The following is a 14,036-nucleotide window of genomic DNA, read 5'->3' as shown; positions in this document are numbered from 1 at the left end:
AGCTACTTTCCAGAGAGCAATGGATATTGCATTTGCTAAAGAGATTCATGATAACTTGTCATATATTTGGATGACTTAACTATTTTTTCTAAGTTAGATAAGCAGCATTTAGATCATCTCAGACAAGTGTTTCTCAAATGCAGGAAATATGGTATCTCTTTAAATCCTAAAAAGTCTTTGTTTGGTCTGGAAGAAGGTAAGCTCTTAGGTCACATTATCTCAAAGGATGGCATTCGGATTGATCCTACCAGAATAGAAGCAATTTTGCAGATACCTCATCCTAGAAGTATCAAAGAACTTCAAGCTTTCTTAGGAAAGATAAACTTTTTGAGAAGATTCATATCTAATTTAGCATAATTAATTAGGTTACTCAATAATATGTTAAGAAAGGATTAAAGTATAAAATGGATGGTAGAATCCAAGCAATCATTTGAAGAAATTAAAATGGCTTTGATCAGAACACCGGTCCTTACAAGTACCCAATTTGATAGAGATTTCTTTTGCCTCAGAGCACACTGTAGCAGCTATTTTACTACAAAAGGATGACCAAGAATGTGAGAAACCCATAGCCTTTTATAGTAAAGAACTTAGAGATGCATCACTAAAGTACAAAATCATGGAAAAACAGGCATTTGCACTTGTTAAAGTAATTAATGACTTTAGAATTTACATATTATATTCTCATGTGGTAGCATATGTACCAAACTTTGTTGTCAAGGACATCCTAACTCAGGATGGAATTGAGGGCAAAAGAGGTAAATGGATTGCTACCATTTTAGAGTATGATATTGAAATAAAACCTACAAAATTGATAAAAGGACAGGGATTGGCTAAACTCATGGCAGAAACAAACTGCCAAGCCCTAGACATAAATGAATTGGATGACGAACAGGAGATGGTGACTCCACAGATCAGCCAGGCCTTCTCAGATTCCCCTTGGTATGCTGATATAATCTATGTGTTACAAAACCTGCAGGCTCCTCCAGGGTTGTCCAGAACAAAAAGTAGATTTTTAAAGATGAAAGCTTTAAAGTTTTGCATTTTAGATAGTGCTCTTTTTTGGAAAAATCATGAAGGAATCTTATTGAGTTGTTTACTAAAGAATGAAGCTGACAAAACACTTCAAGATTTTCATGTAGGAGACTGTGGTGGACACCTCTACTAGAAATCGATTGTAGATAAGATCTTAAGGGCTGGTTTCTATTAGCCAACCTTGTTTGTTGATGTGAAAAAAATTGTTACCTCTTGCCATAAATGCCAAATTTTTGAGGGCAAGAGAAAACTATTACCTTTACCCCTGAAACCCATCTCTACTGAAAAACCATTCCAACAATGGGGTCTTGACTTCATTGGAGAAATCCACCCTCCCTCCTCTAGCCAACATAAATGGATCCTTACAGCCACTGATTACTTTACCAAATGGATAGAGGCCATACCTTCTAGACAGGCCACAGATGCAGTAATCATAGGATTCCTAGAAACCAACATATTATCCAGATTTGGCTGCCCCACAAAAATCATAACAGATAATGTTGTAGCTTTTAAATCAAGAAAGATGATCAATTTTTGTAATAAATACCATATTACCTTAGGCCATTCCACAACCTATTATCCACAAGGAAATGGACTAGCTGAATCCTCCAACAAAAGCCTTATCAATATTATCAAGAAACTGTTGGAAGAAAATAAAAAGACTTGGCATAAGAAACTGATAAATGCACTATGGGCAGACAGATTGATAACTAAAAAATCCATTGGCACTAGTCCTTATGAATTAGTCTATGGCATGGAAGCAATATTCCCTTCATCATTGGGAATCCTTGTTATGAAATTACTTCGAGAAGCCCAAGTGGAACCCAATGATATCCAAAGGAGGATTAATCAGACTATAAATTTACAGCAGACCAGAGAGGAAGTGTATTAGAGATCCCAAATATGGTAGGAAAAGCTCAAGAACATATTTTATAGAAGAACTAAAGCAGAATATTTCCAACTTTGAGACAAAGTGCTGAGATGGGATTCTAGAAGAGAAGACAAAGGGAAATATGGGAAGTTTGACTTCCTATGGAAAGGTCCATACATTATCTAGGATCTACAAGGAAACAATACATATTATTTGAAGAACATGGATGGTACATCTGGTGGGCTCCAGTATTGTAGCAATAATGCTACAACTCCTAGAGCTTCCTTCTCTAATTTTATCAACCCGGTAGTTCGTAACAAACTTGGAAGCGACGGTGCTGTATGCACAAGTACTAGCTCTTGTTGCAGCTGTCACTTGGTCAGCTGGCACAAGTCCGCTAGGGCTCAAGCCAACTTCTATATGTTCTCAGAAGAAGCTTTTTAAGTGATGAACGAAAGCTATCTCAAAGGGAATCAACCTACTTTGCAAGAATGAACTGAAAGCCAACAAAACATGGAAACCCTAGTAAACCCTAATTCTACCAGCTTAATCCTTATGATGCAATGGTGGGAATGCAACTTCTAAAAGTGATGCCATTACTTCTATTGAGATGAGATGCATGTTTCTAAACTACTTTCATCTTAAGAGAACATGTTTTTGTATTTTTGCTCAAGTTGTTGGAGTTATTATGATTGTGCTTCTTACTGGGTCTTGACTGTGCAGGGGTAGATCAAGGGGAGGAAGGCTTGGAAAAGGTCAGGAGGACTCTGAGAGGATCTAAAGGATCCCTAACATCATTACACAGGAGTTCACAAAGTTCAGATGCCTGGCAACCGTGTTTGCAAGCTTCTACAGGATGTCTGTAGGGGATTCTACAGGAAGTTCAAGATTTCTACAGGAAGTCCCGTAATTTCTACAGGATGTTCTACAGTAGGATTTTTGGGTGATGGATGAGTGGGAGAGGCTATATGGATGGTCAAGGAGGTAGGAGGGGAGCTTGTGATGGCTTATGGATAGAGAGATGAGATGGAGAGGGGGTGTGTAAAGCTGGTTGGTCTAGAGGAGGGTAGAGGCAATGGAAGGCCGAAAAGATAAAACAATGTGGATAATGGAAGATTTGGGAGGCAAATGATCTAGCTGGGAGATAAGTAGATGGCTTAGGAACGGCTTAGAAGGGTAAGGAAATGATAGAGTGGTGCTGCGCAGTGTAAATGAAACAAATCACCCATGTCTTGCGTATAACCGAAATGTCATCAACCTACTCTAACTGTTTTATTAGAAACCAAAGAACAACAATGTCGTTTTTAAGGAGAAATCGTGCATGGTGCTGAAACAAAGAGTTATTGCTCAAGATCTAAATGCATGGGCACTTCTACAAACGGAAATATCACGTTAAAGCTTGCATGAACATGTGAAACTGTGTTTTTGGTAGTTGGCACGGTCTGCACTTCCGGTCCCCGACAGAGGTGAAAGTGAGTGTGCATTCAACCTTTTTTTTGAACTCCGACTAACTCCAATCCTCTTACTCTAATCTAAACTACTGAAGCAATTGTGTTCATAAAACTAACTTACGTAATCACACCAAAACAGTCAACTCAGCAAACTGTGTTTCCAAGTGCATGTAAAGGAAAAGAAATATAATGCTGAAAGAAAGACAAGTAACAATACAAAGGAAGGAAGCCTTAGGCTCTCAGGTTGGGCCCAACCCTGAGAGCTTAAGCTCCTTTAAGAACTCAGAGCTGCCTCAAATCTGCTTGCTTATTCATTAAAAGATAATAGTCAAAAAGTCTGATAACATGCCAAAAATGGCTTACAAAGAGCAAAACAGGGCTATAGCTCGTAGTCTAGCATAAACAACAAAGTTTCAAAAAGTCCTCATCGAAGGCTACAACCTCAATATTTATACATTATGAGGGCCAAGCTGGCCTCCTAAATTAGTGGGGCTTGGCTGACCAACTAAAAGTAAACTATTGTTCCCTTAGAATCCGTTGGCTGCCTTCTAGCTTGGTGGTGATAGCTGTTGGAGCTCAGAGTTGGGGTGGAGATCATGAGGAAGGCCATTCAAGGCTTTGGACAACCTTCCTACAAAACCGCAATGCCACCTTGGCTGTCTCCTTTCCTTCATCTGCGTGGTTTTGCTCCATTTAATGTCAAAAAACCTGAAATAAACATGTATTAGCCACCTAGGAATAGTGACTGCCCTCCTTCCTACAAATAACATGAATATACTAAAAAATGATGCATAAGTGATGAAAAATGAAGGGTTGAGCAAGGGTAAGTAGGCCAAATGAGCCCAAAATGTTACCAAATTTGGGGCTCATCATCACCCCCCAGCTAAAATATTTGCTCATCCTTGAGCAACTAGTCCAGCTCCTCATCCTTCATTGCCTTTACTGCCACCCTTACATCCCAAGCCTCTGTAGTAGTGTCCTCCTTGCTGATATGGAACCCAGCCTTTCTGTTCACCTCTTCCCACTGTTCATTATCATCTTTCTCTGTGCTGCCTTCCATCAATCCTAGCAGTAGTGGTGGGCTTAGCTTGAGGCCAATCCAGCTGGCCTAGAGGTTTTGCATGGATTTCTTATAGAGGGCCACCTGTACTAGAGCTTCCCTCATCCGAGTTGGGGTATGATACTCTTTGATTTTCAGACTGTGGGCCAATGTATTCCATCGGCGGGTGCAAGCTTGGACAGTGTTGTCTCCTAACAGTCTCTCCATGTCCTCAAAATGTGCTATGGCTTGGGCTTGCTGATCCATATATCTCAATGAAGCTTGAGGGTCAGTGGACAAGTGTTGGTGTGCCGAGATTAGTGCAACTGGATCCTCTGGTTCTGCTCTAATTAGCAATGGCTCATTCAGTTCTCGGTTCATGACCATTTTGGCTTCTGCTGCTCTTTTGTCCTCATGGTTCAACCATGAGGCAAATTCCATTAATTGCATATCTCCTAAGGCCGTATTGGGATCCCATGAAATTACGTTAGGCAGGGCCAAATTATGGAGGTAGAACTCCGCTAATTTGGCCTTATCCTCTAATGAGCTGGTACTGCATAATTCAGTGAATTACTGCGGGTCTTGGAGCTGAGAGATACCCCTTTGCACCAAGGTATGGATTTGAAATTGCAGCCATTGGTCTTTCAGGTACAGGCCATAGGATTTGGCCAGCTGTCTGCATTGTATAGCATCCATGGCCCAATTGGCCATGCAGGCCAATTGTGCCTCTTTCTGTTGCAGCTGTTGTCTGAGAGCTTGCACCTCAATTTGTGCTTGTAGCTCTGTTTCCTGTAGATGTGTGGTTGGCTCCCGAAGACTGGTGTGCAGTTCCTCGAAAACTTATCTCCCGATGAGCCTTAACACGACTTAATTATAACTCACATCCTGTAGGATGACAATTCATGCAAACGGTAGACAATACTTGCAATTTTTTTTACGACCAGACTGTAAAATGTCGACTCTGCCACCCTCGAAACCAATTGCATGGAAGGTTCAGTCTTACCTTTTTAATCCGCCACCTTTTGACGTGAGGGACCCAATTTCCTGTAGAAGCAGCGCAGGAATTCTGGAGGATACTGCAGTGGGTCTGCGCTCTCTGTGCTGCTTAATAGGCATTCGAACGGCTGAAGACTTGGAATGTCGAGCTTCAGAGGAATCCGGATGCTCACTCGACTCTCAAACGGTGAATGATAAATGCGTGGGGTGGCAATCTAGCCGATTAGATTTGAATCTGGCGGAATCCATGGCGCGGGGGTGAGTTGTCCCTGTCGGACCGTTGGACGACGTCACTCCATCATTCTTCTGCAAGTTCCCTTACTGCCACATCATTCCCCGCAGATCCACCACCGTCATTTCTGTTAAAACGCGCTTCTCCCCGACTGGACGGCTCTCACGTGTGCACTGCCCGTTCCTTTTTCCACGACCATTGTTTACACATCCGACTAGACCATCTGACTGGTCGACGTGGCCAGTCGAATGGCCATACGACCGCTCAACCCATTCACTTCACACTTGCAAACATTTCAAAGTAAAATTCATGCGATTCGACGGAAGAAAGGGTGAGGCACTTACCTGTGCGGCCGCGACACAATTCTTCAGGCTTTTGGACGACGATGACTAGATTTGTTTGCTGCTGCTTGATTTCACAGGCCCATAGGTTCCTCTTCTCAGGCCACTGACGATGAATCTTCCGATTCGGCTGCATGTGCCTGCGTTATCCTTGCATGTTGCAGGCGATGGAATGGTGTACACTCTAGTTGGCTTAACTGCTACGGGACTCCTGCAGGATGTCCTGTAGCAATTTTTCCTCCTCAGGTGCATGCTGCACGATGAAGACAGTGGCCTCACGATCACGCTCACAGGACTCTTGGATAGCTGGGATGGGTATGGCATGGCATCTCAACGCCTTTTTTCATTTAAAAATTGCTTTCTCTTGATAACTCAATGATCTGCTTTGCTTGTGCAGGTATCTTCATTGCATGTCGACAGGGGTGGTAGAAGGAGGTGACAGCAGTGTGTGAGGGATAAAATGGTAACTTGCATGCATCCATCCCGGACCTTGGTCATTAGATCTCCTCATACAATTAGTTTTGGGCCGTCCAAAACTTCTACAGGAAGTTTCCTGTAGAAATACAGAACTTCCTGTAGAAAGTCTGTAACTTCCTGTAGAAGACTAAGCTGTGATGAAATCGTTCCCATACCTTGGAGAAGATGAGTATTCTTGGAGGAGGTGCTGGTGAGGTCTCCTGGCAACATGATAAGGATCCTTGACTTTGAGTTGAGAGGCCTCCTCTCCTTCATAGAACACCTGCAACCTGCATGCATTTCTACATTATAAACTTGTTGTCCCTGTCTTTTTTGCTTATTGTTTTTTTCTTTTTTCTCTTTTCTCTCTTTTTTTTTTTTTTTTGAAAGATAGCAGGGGTGCCTTAATGAGGTTTTCAGCCTTGCCATCTGCCTTAAGCGCCTCAGAGAGGTTTTCACTCAAGGATCTTTTTCAAATCCTTTTTTTTACTTTTATTTTTTGAAAGACAATAGGGGCGCCTTAATGAGGTTTTCACCCCTACCACCTGCCTTGGGAGCCTCAGAAAGGTTTTCACCCAAGGATCTTTATTTTTTTTTTTTTTTAGATCTTTCAGGGTATGCCCAAAGCAGAGGCAGAACCCTTCTCTATGACCAACACTGATTTCTCCATAGTTTTGATGAACTCTTGTCTTGAGAGAGGTTTCCTGTAGATCTTCAGTCGATGCCCATTGACAAGCATGGGGATGGCCTCTTCATCAATGGTCTGAATGAGAACAGATCCATTGTCATGACATTTTTCCACTGCATATGGTCCCAGCCATCTAGTTCTCAGCTTCCACTTGAAGTCTTTGTGCCTGGAATCATACAACAGTGCCCAATCTCCTGGCTGGAATTGCTTGTCATTGAGGTGTTGGTCATGCCACACCTTTCTCTGAAGCTGAACCACTTCTGAGTGAAGGACGGTCTGCATTCGGTGCTCGTCCAGTCCATTCAGCTGCAATAACCTTTCTTGTTGTGCATGGCTGAGATCTAGGTCCAGCTGAGCTGCCATCCTCAAAGTGTTGTATTCAAATTCAATGGACAGCAAAGCTTTCTTCCCATAGACCAGCTCATAAGGTGTGAAGCCGGTTGTGGTCTTCCAAGTGGTGTTGTAAGCCCATGTGGCCTCAACCAAGCGATCTGCCCAATCTTTCCTACTGCTGCTCACCACCTTAGTCAAAATCCCTTCCAATGCTCTATTGGTGACTTCCACCTGCCCATTTGCTTGAGGGTGATATGGGGTGGAAGTCCTATGCTTGATTTTGTGATGAGCCAGTAGGTCTTCAATTAAGTTGGATGTGAACTGGCTTCCTTGATCGGTGACTAGCTCTCTTGGGTAGCCAAATTTGTAGAAGATGTTCTCTCTTAAGAACTCAGCCACCTTTTCTTCTGTTGATGCTTTGATTGCCTTAGTTTCTGCCCACTTTGTCAGGTAGTCAGTGCACACAATGATGTAAGACCTTTGCCTCGAAGGAGGGTTGATTGGACCCACAAAGTCCATACCCCACTTCTCAAATGGCTCAAGAGTCACTTGAGGTTAGAGAGGCATCTCATCCCTTTGAGTCGGTTTCCCCATTCTTTGGCATCGGTCACATTGACTGATATACCTTCTGACATATTGATGAAGTGTGGGCCAATAGTAGCCTGCCTGCAGGATTTTGAAGGCAGTCCTCTTTGCTGCAAAATGTCCTCCACAAGGCCCATCATGACAGGTGAGGAGGATATCAAAGACTTCCTCCTCCCTTACACAATGCCTTAAGATCTGATCAGGGCCAAGCTTGAATAGGTTGCCCCCGATCCAAGTAAATGAGGCACTTTTTCTGATGATTCTGCTCTTCTCTCTTGAGGATAGGTGTGGAGGGAACTGTGCGGAAAAAAGGTAGTTTGCTATATCAACAAACCATGGAGAGAGTACTGAAATAGCAAATAGATGTTCATCGGGCATTTGGTCATCCACTATTCCATCCTCATCTGCAGATAAATCCAATCTAGATAAAAAGTCAGCAACAACATTTTCTTTACCTGGTTTGTCAATGATGGTCAAATCAAACTGCTGCAACAAAAGTAACCATATAATAATACGAGCATTCACATCTGGTTTATTCATTAAATATCTAATTGCAGCATGATCAGTATGTACAAATGTTTGATAGCCAGTGATATAATGTCGGAACTTGTTCAGTGCATGGACCACAGGCAAGAATTCTTTCTCAGTTACAGTGTAATTCAGTTCCTCTTTGGATAAGTTTTTGCTAACAAAGTAAATGGCATATGGAAGTTTTTGTTCAACTTGTCCTAAGGCTGCCCCTATGGCTTTGTTCGAGGCATCAGTGTGGATGTGGAAAGGTAGGGCCCAGTTTGGACCTCTCAAGATTGGGGCAAACACCAACTTGTCCTTTAATTCATTCAGAGCCCTCTGACAATCGTCAGTCCATTTAAAGTCCACATCTTTTGCCAACAAGCCAAACAATGGTGAGGCTAGCTTGTTGAAGTCTTTAATGAATCTTCTGTAATACCCTGCTAATCCTAAGAAACTCAAAACATCCCTTACCTTTTAGGGGGGTGGAACCTTCTTGATGAGAGCAATTTTGTTAGGATCCACTTGTAACCCTTGGCAAGAAATGGTATGGCCTAGCACGGTCCCTTCAGTCATCAAGAATTCAAGAATTCACATTTTTTAGGACAGGTTCATCTCAATGCATTTGGTTAGGACTTTTCCCAGATTGGACAATGCTTCCTTGAAGTTGGACCCATAAGGAGTGAAGTCATCCATATAGATTTCCACCGCATCATGGACCAGCTCAGAAAAGATGCTCAAGACGGCTCTCTGGAAGGTAGCAGGAGCATTGCATAGCCCAAAGGGAAGAACTCGGTAGGCAAAGGTACCCCAAGGACAAGTGAAGGTGGTCTTATCTTGGTCTTCCGGGTTGATTTGGATTTGGTTGTACCCGCTAAACCCATCTAGGAAAGAGAAAAACTTCTTTCCTGCCAGTCCATCCAACACTTGATCTATGAAAGGTAGAGGGAAATGGTCTTTCTTGGTAGCTTTGTTCAGTTCTCGGTAGTCCACACAGATTATCCACTTCCCATTTTTATTGGGAACCAACACCAGAGGGGACACCCATTCGCTATCCGAGATGGGGTAGATGAATCCGGCATCCAACAGTTTTTGCAATTCTTCCTTGACAATGTCCTTAAGGGCTGGATTCATTCTCCTCTGGGGTTGCCTAACTGGTTTACAGTCCTCTTTGATGTATATGTGATGGGTACAGACCGAAGGATGGACTCCTTTCATCTCCTTGTAGCTCCAAGAAAAAGCATCTAGATGACTGGCCAACAAGCTACATAGCTCCTTTTCCTGGGAAGGAGATAGGGAGGAGCTGATCTTTAACGTTCTCTCAGGGCCGAACTCCACATTCTTGACTCTGGGAGTGACAGGGTTGGTCGCAAAAAGATCCACTAGGGCACTGTCTTGGTCATCCTCCACCAATTTCTCTAAGGATAGTGCACTGGGAGGTGGATTCTGGATCAAGGTCTCAATCAAGTCATCCTCGGTTGGGGGGTCTCTTCTAGTGGTGTCTAGGGTGCACAAAGGTGCTGAGTACACCTCATCCTCTTCTCCTTCCTCCAACCAAAGTGGTAAGTCATGCTCTAAGGAGGGTTGGGCAGGAGGGTATAGGACTAGCTGCTTGGACATAGGACCATTTTTTATGGTCATGTTTCCTGCACGGCAACTTATGTAAGCATCTGCAGTGGCTAACCAAGGCCTTCCCAAAATAAGAGGATATCCTATGAGCTTTGCCTTTGGTTGCAGCACCAAGAAATTTGCAGGATATTCCCAAGAGTCAACAGAGACCAGGACATCCTCCACAATCCCTTTGGGAGTCACGGTGGAGTGATCTGCTAGTTGCAGGACTGTCGAGGTCTTCCTCAAGGAACCCTGAAGGTTGAGTTTGAGCATGGTATCCCTGGTCATCACATTAATGGCAGCCCCCAGATCAATCAAGGTGTGAGGTATGATGGTGCCATTGATGTGGACATCTACTACAGGACTCCCAGGATCTAGGTACTTTGGGCAGATGACTTATCCCAACATAAGGTCAGACAGTTGTCCTATGACATTGATGGTTGAAGCATTCCTCTTTTGCCTGGCTGGGTGTTTGAAACACTTTTCCTTAACCAGTTTGTTGTATATTGGCACATCCTTGATGGCTTGGAGAAGTGGTATTTTCACACACAACTGCTTGAGCTCTCCCAGAAGCTCATCCTCCTCTGGGTTGGGTTGTGTGGTGGCTGTTAGTCTCTCAGGAAAGGGTGGAATAGCTTTTGGTTCACTTTCCTGTTTGTCTCCCTCGTCCTCTGGGGGAGGAGGTTGGCGATCCGGAAGAGTCTTTCCAGATCGCAGATTGATCTCCTGGATCTCCACAGCATAGGTAGGGCATGATGTTTCCCCAGTGTATACCTGTTGGACCTGTCAATTGTTGGGGTTCAGGTTCGGTTGAGCAGGCATTTGAGGTTGCCTTGGAGGAGCAGGAGGTAATGGTTGAGGTTGAACTGGTGGTGGAGGCAAAATGGCGGGAGGAGTGTTGTACTGGGGCCTCCACCCCGACTGAGGTGCATTCCACTGAGGCTGTGGCTGGGCATGTGAGTGATATGAATGAGTAGTGGGTTGAGTATGATACTGAGGTGGGTAAGACCATGGAGGAGGCACAGACCAGGAAGGATGAGTAGGGGGACCCCAGGAAGGCATAGGAGTAGATTGGTTGGGGCTGAAATAAGCTTGGGGTGCCCCTTGCAACACCTACTGGTAAGGTCTAGGTCCTTGTGGCCTCATTTGGTTGAGGAAATAGAGAGGTTCGGTGGGGGCTTCTGTCCCTTGATACATGGCTTTGAGCCCAGGTAAGGTTGGACATTGATTTGTGGGATGGTCCTCCTCACAAACGAAACATACTTCAACCGAATGCAATGGGCATTCGTTCTTAGGGTGTCTCCTTGTACACCTAGGGCAAAAGATAGCCAAGGCCCTCTCAGCTTCTTCCTTCTTCTGCTGGATCCTGAATGTATCAAGTTGCATGGAAATGGTTTGTCTCACCTCACTTTTGAGATCCTCTAATTGATTTGCAAACTCATGTTTGGAGAAAGGAATACTAGCTGAGAGGAGGTTTCCTCTACCTCGTTTCCGGGCTGCCCTAGAGTGGTTTCTAAACACAGTCTTTATGTCCTCATAAGGCAGTTGGTAAATATCTCCTCCAGCTAACATGTGAAGGGTATCTAAACGGTCTTCAGGGACTCCTCGGAGCAGGACCAACTTGAGGGATTCAGGGTCAAGTGTGCACCTGGCCCGTTTATAACTAAGTTGGAACCTTTCCTCGTAATCCTCTAAGGACTCATCATTTCCCATGGTCATCCGAAAGATTTCTCCCTTGGTTTCCTTGGACCTACAGTAGTCCCGGTACTTGGTATTGAAAGCTTGCTGCATCTTAGCCCAAGTGGTGATACTGTTCCCAGGTAATCCCATGAACCAGCGTAATGTTGCATCCTTAAGAGTTGAGGGGAAGAGTTTCAGCTTCTGCTCATCTTCAGTATAGTCATAGGTTTGACAAAGGACAACAAACTCAAATAGGAAGGTATCAGGATCTTCAGTAGTCAGTCCATGGAAGTGAGGTAAAGCGGAGGGGCTAATGTTCTTCATTTTCATGTCTCCATTGGTCTCTCGGATGGGGAAGGAACCTTCTATTCTCTCATCTTCTCCTCTATTGTCAGCCATAGCTTCAGATGGAATGGTCTCTAATTCTTCTTCTGCTATAGGATCTTCGTATATCTTAGGAGGTTCACCTATAGGTTCTTCTGGATCACTGTCACCAAAGAAGAGAGAAGGGTGACTCAGTGATGTAGTGGGGGTGTTGGGTAAGAATTTGCCTGTTTTATCTCGATTCCTACGAGGCATGAAATGGAAAGACTTTTTTGATTGCTTTTGTTTTTTCTGGTACCTGCAAAAACTGAAACAGATTGATCTACAACTAACTATCTTGCTGAAATGAAAATGCAGAATTGAAATGAAAGCAGGAAAGAACTAATCTACTTTGCTCAAATGAAATTGCAGGAATGGAAATGCTAGTCTACGCTTGCAAAATTGAAATGCTAATCTATGCTTGCAAAAATGAAATTGCAGAATTGAAATGTTAATCTATGAAAGCAGGAAATGTCTATGCTACTTTTGCAGAATGGAAATGAAATAAACTACTTGGTAGAAGGCGAGAGTAGGAAAATAGAAGAAAAGCAACAATTACTAATACTCTGATGCTTCCCCGGAAACGGTGCCAAAAAGAATGGTGGGCTCCAGTATTGTAGCAATAATGCTACAACTCATAGAGCTTCCTTCTCTAATTTTATCAACCCGGTAGTTTGTAACAAACTTGGAAGCGACGGTGTTGTATGCACAAGTACTAACTCTTGTCGCAGCTGTCACTTGGTCAGCTGGCACAAGTCCGCTATGGCTCAAGCCAACTTCTATATGTTCTCAGAAGAAGCTTTTTAAGTGATGAATGAAAGCTATCTCAAATGGAATCAACCTACTTTGCAAGAATGAACTGAAAGCCAACAAAACATGGAAACCCTAGTAAACCCTAATTCTACCAGCTTAATTCTTATGATGCAATGATGGGAATGAAACTTCTAAAAGTGATGCCTTTACTTCTATTGAGATGATATGCATGTGTCTAAACTACTTTCATCTGAAGAGAACATGTTTTTGTATTTTTGCTCAAGTTGTTAGAGTTATTATGACTATGCTTCTTACTGGGTCTTGACTGTGCAGGGGTAGATCAAGGGGAGGAAGGCTTGGAAAAGGTTAGGAGGACTCTGAGAGGGTCTAAAGGATCCCTAACATCATTCCACAGGAGTTCACAAAGTTCATATGCTTGGCAATCGTGTTTGTAAGCTTCTACAGGATGTCTGCAGGGGATTCTACAGGAAGTTCAGGATTTCTACAGGAAATCCCGTAATTTCTACAGGATGTTCTGCAATAGGATTTTTGGGTGATGGATGAGTGGGAGAGGATATATGGATGGTCAAGGAGGTAGGAGGGGAGCTTGTGATGGCTTATGGATAGAGAGATGAGATGGAGAGGGGGTGTGTAAAGCTGGTTGGTCTAGAGGAGGGTAGAGGCAATGGAAGGCCAAAAAGATAAAACAACGTGGATAATGGAAGAGTTGGGAGGCAAATGATCTAGCTGGGAGATAAGTAGATGGCTTAGGCACGGCTTAGAAGGATAAGGAAATGATAGAGTGGTGATGTGCAGTGTAAATGAAACAAATCACCCCTGTCTTGCGTATAACCGAAATGTCATCAACCTACTCTAACTGTTTTATTAGAAACCAAAGAACATCAATGTCGTTTTTAAGGGGAAATCGTGCATGGTGCTGAAACAAAGAGTTATTGCTCAAGATCTAAATGCATGGGCACTTCTACAAACAGAAATATCACGTTAAAGCTTGCATGAACATGTGAAACTGTGTTTTTGGTAGTTGGCACGGTCTGCACTTCCGGTCCCCAACAGAGGTGAAAGTGAGTGTGCATT

The sequence above is a fragment of the Pinus tabuliformis genome, chromosome Q, assembly GCF_031772625.1.
Source record: "Pinus tabuliformis cultivar Carrire ecotype Pingquan chromosome Q, CPIR1, whole genome shotgun sequence".
Classification (NCBI taxonomy): Eukaryota; Viridiplantae; Streptophyta; class Pinopsida; order Pinales; family Pinaceae; genus Pinus; species Pinus tabuliformis.
This window is presented reverse-complemented; position numbering follows the sequence as displayed.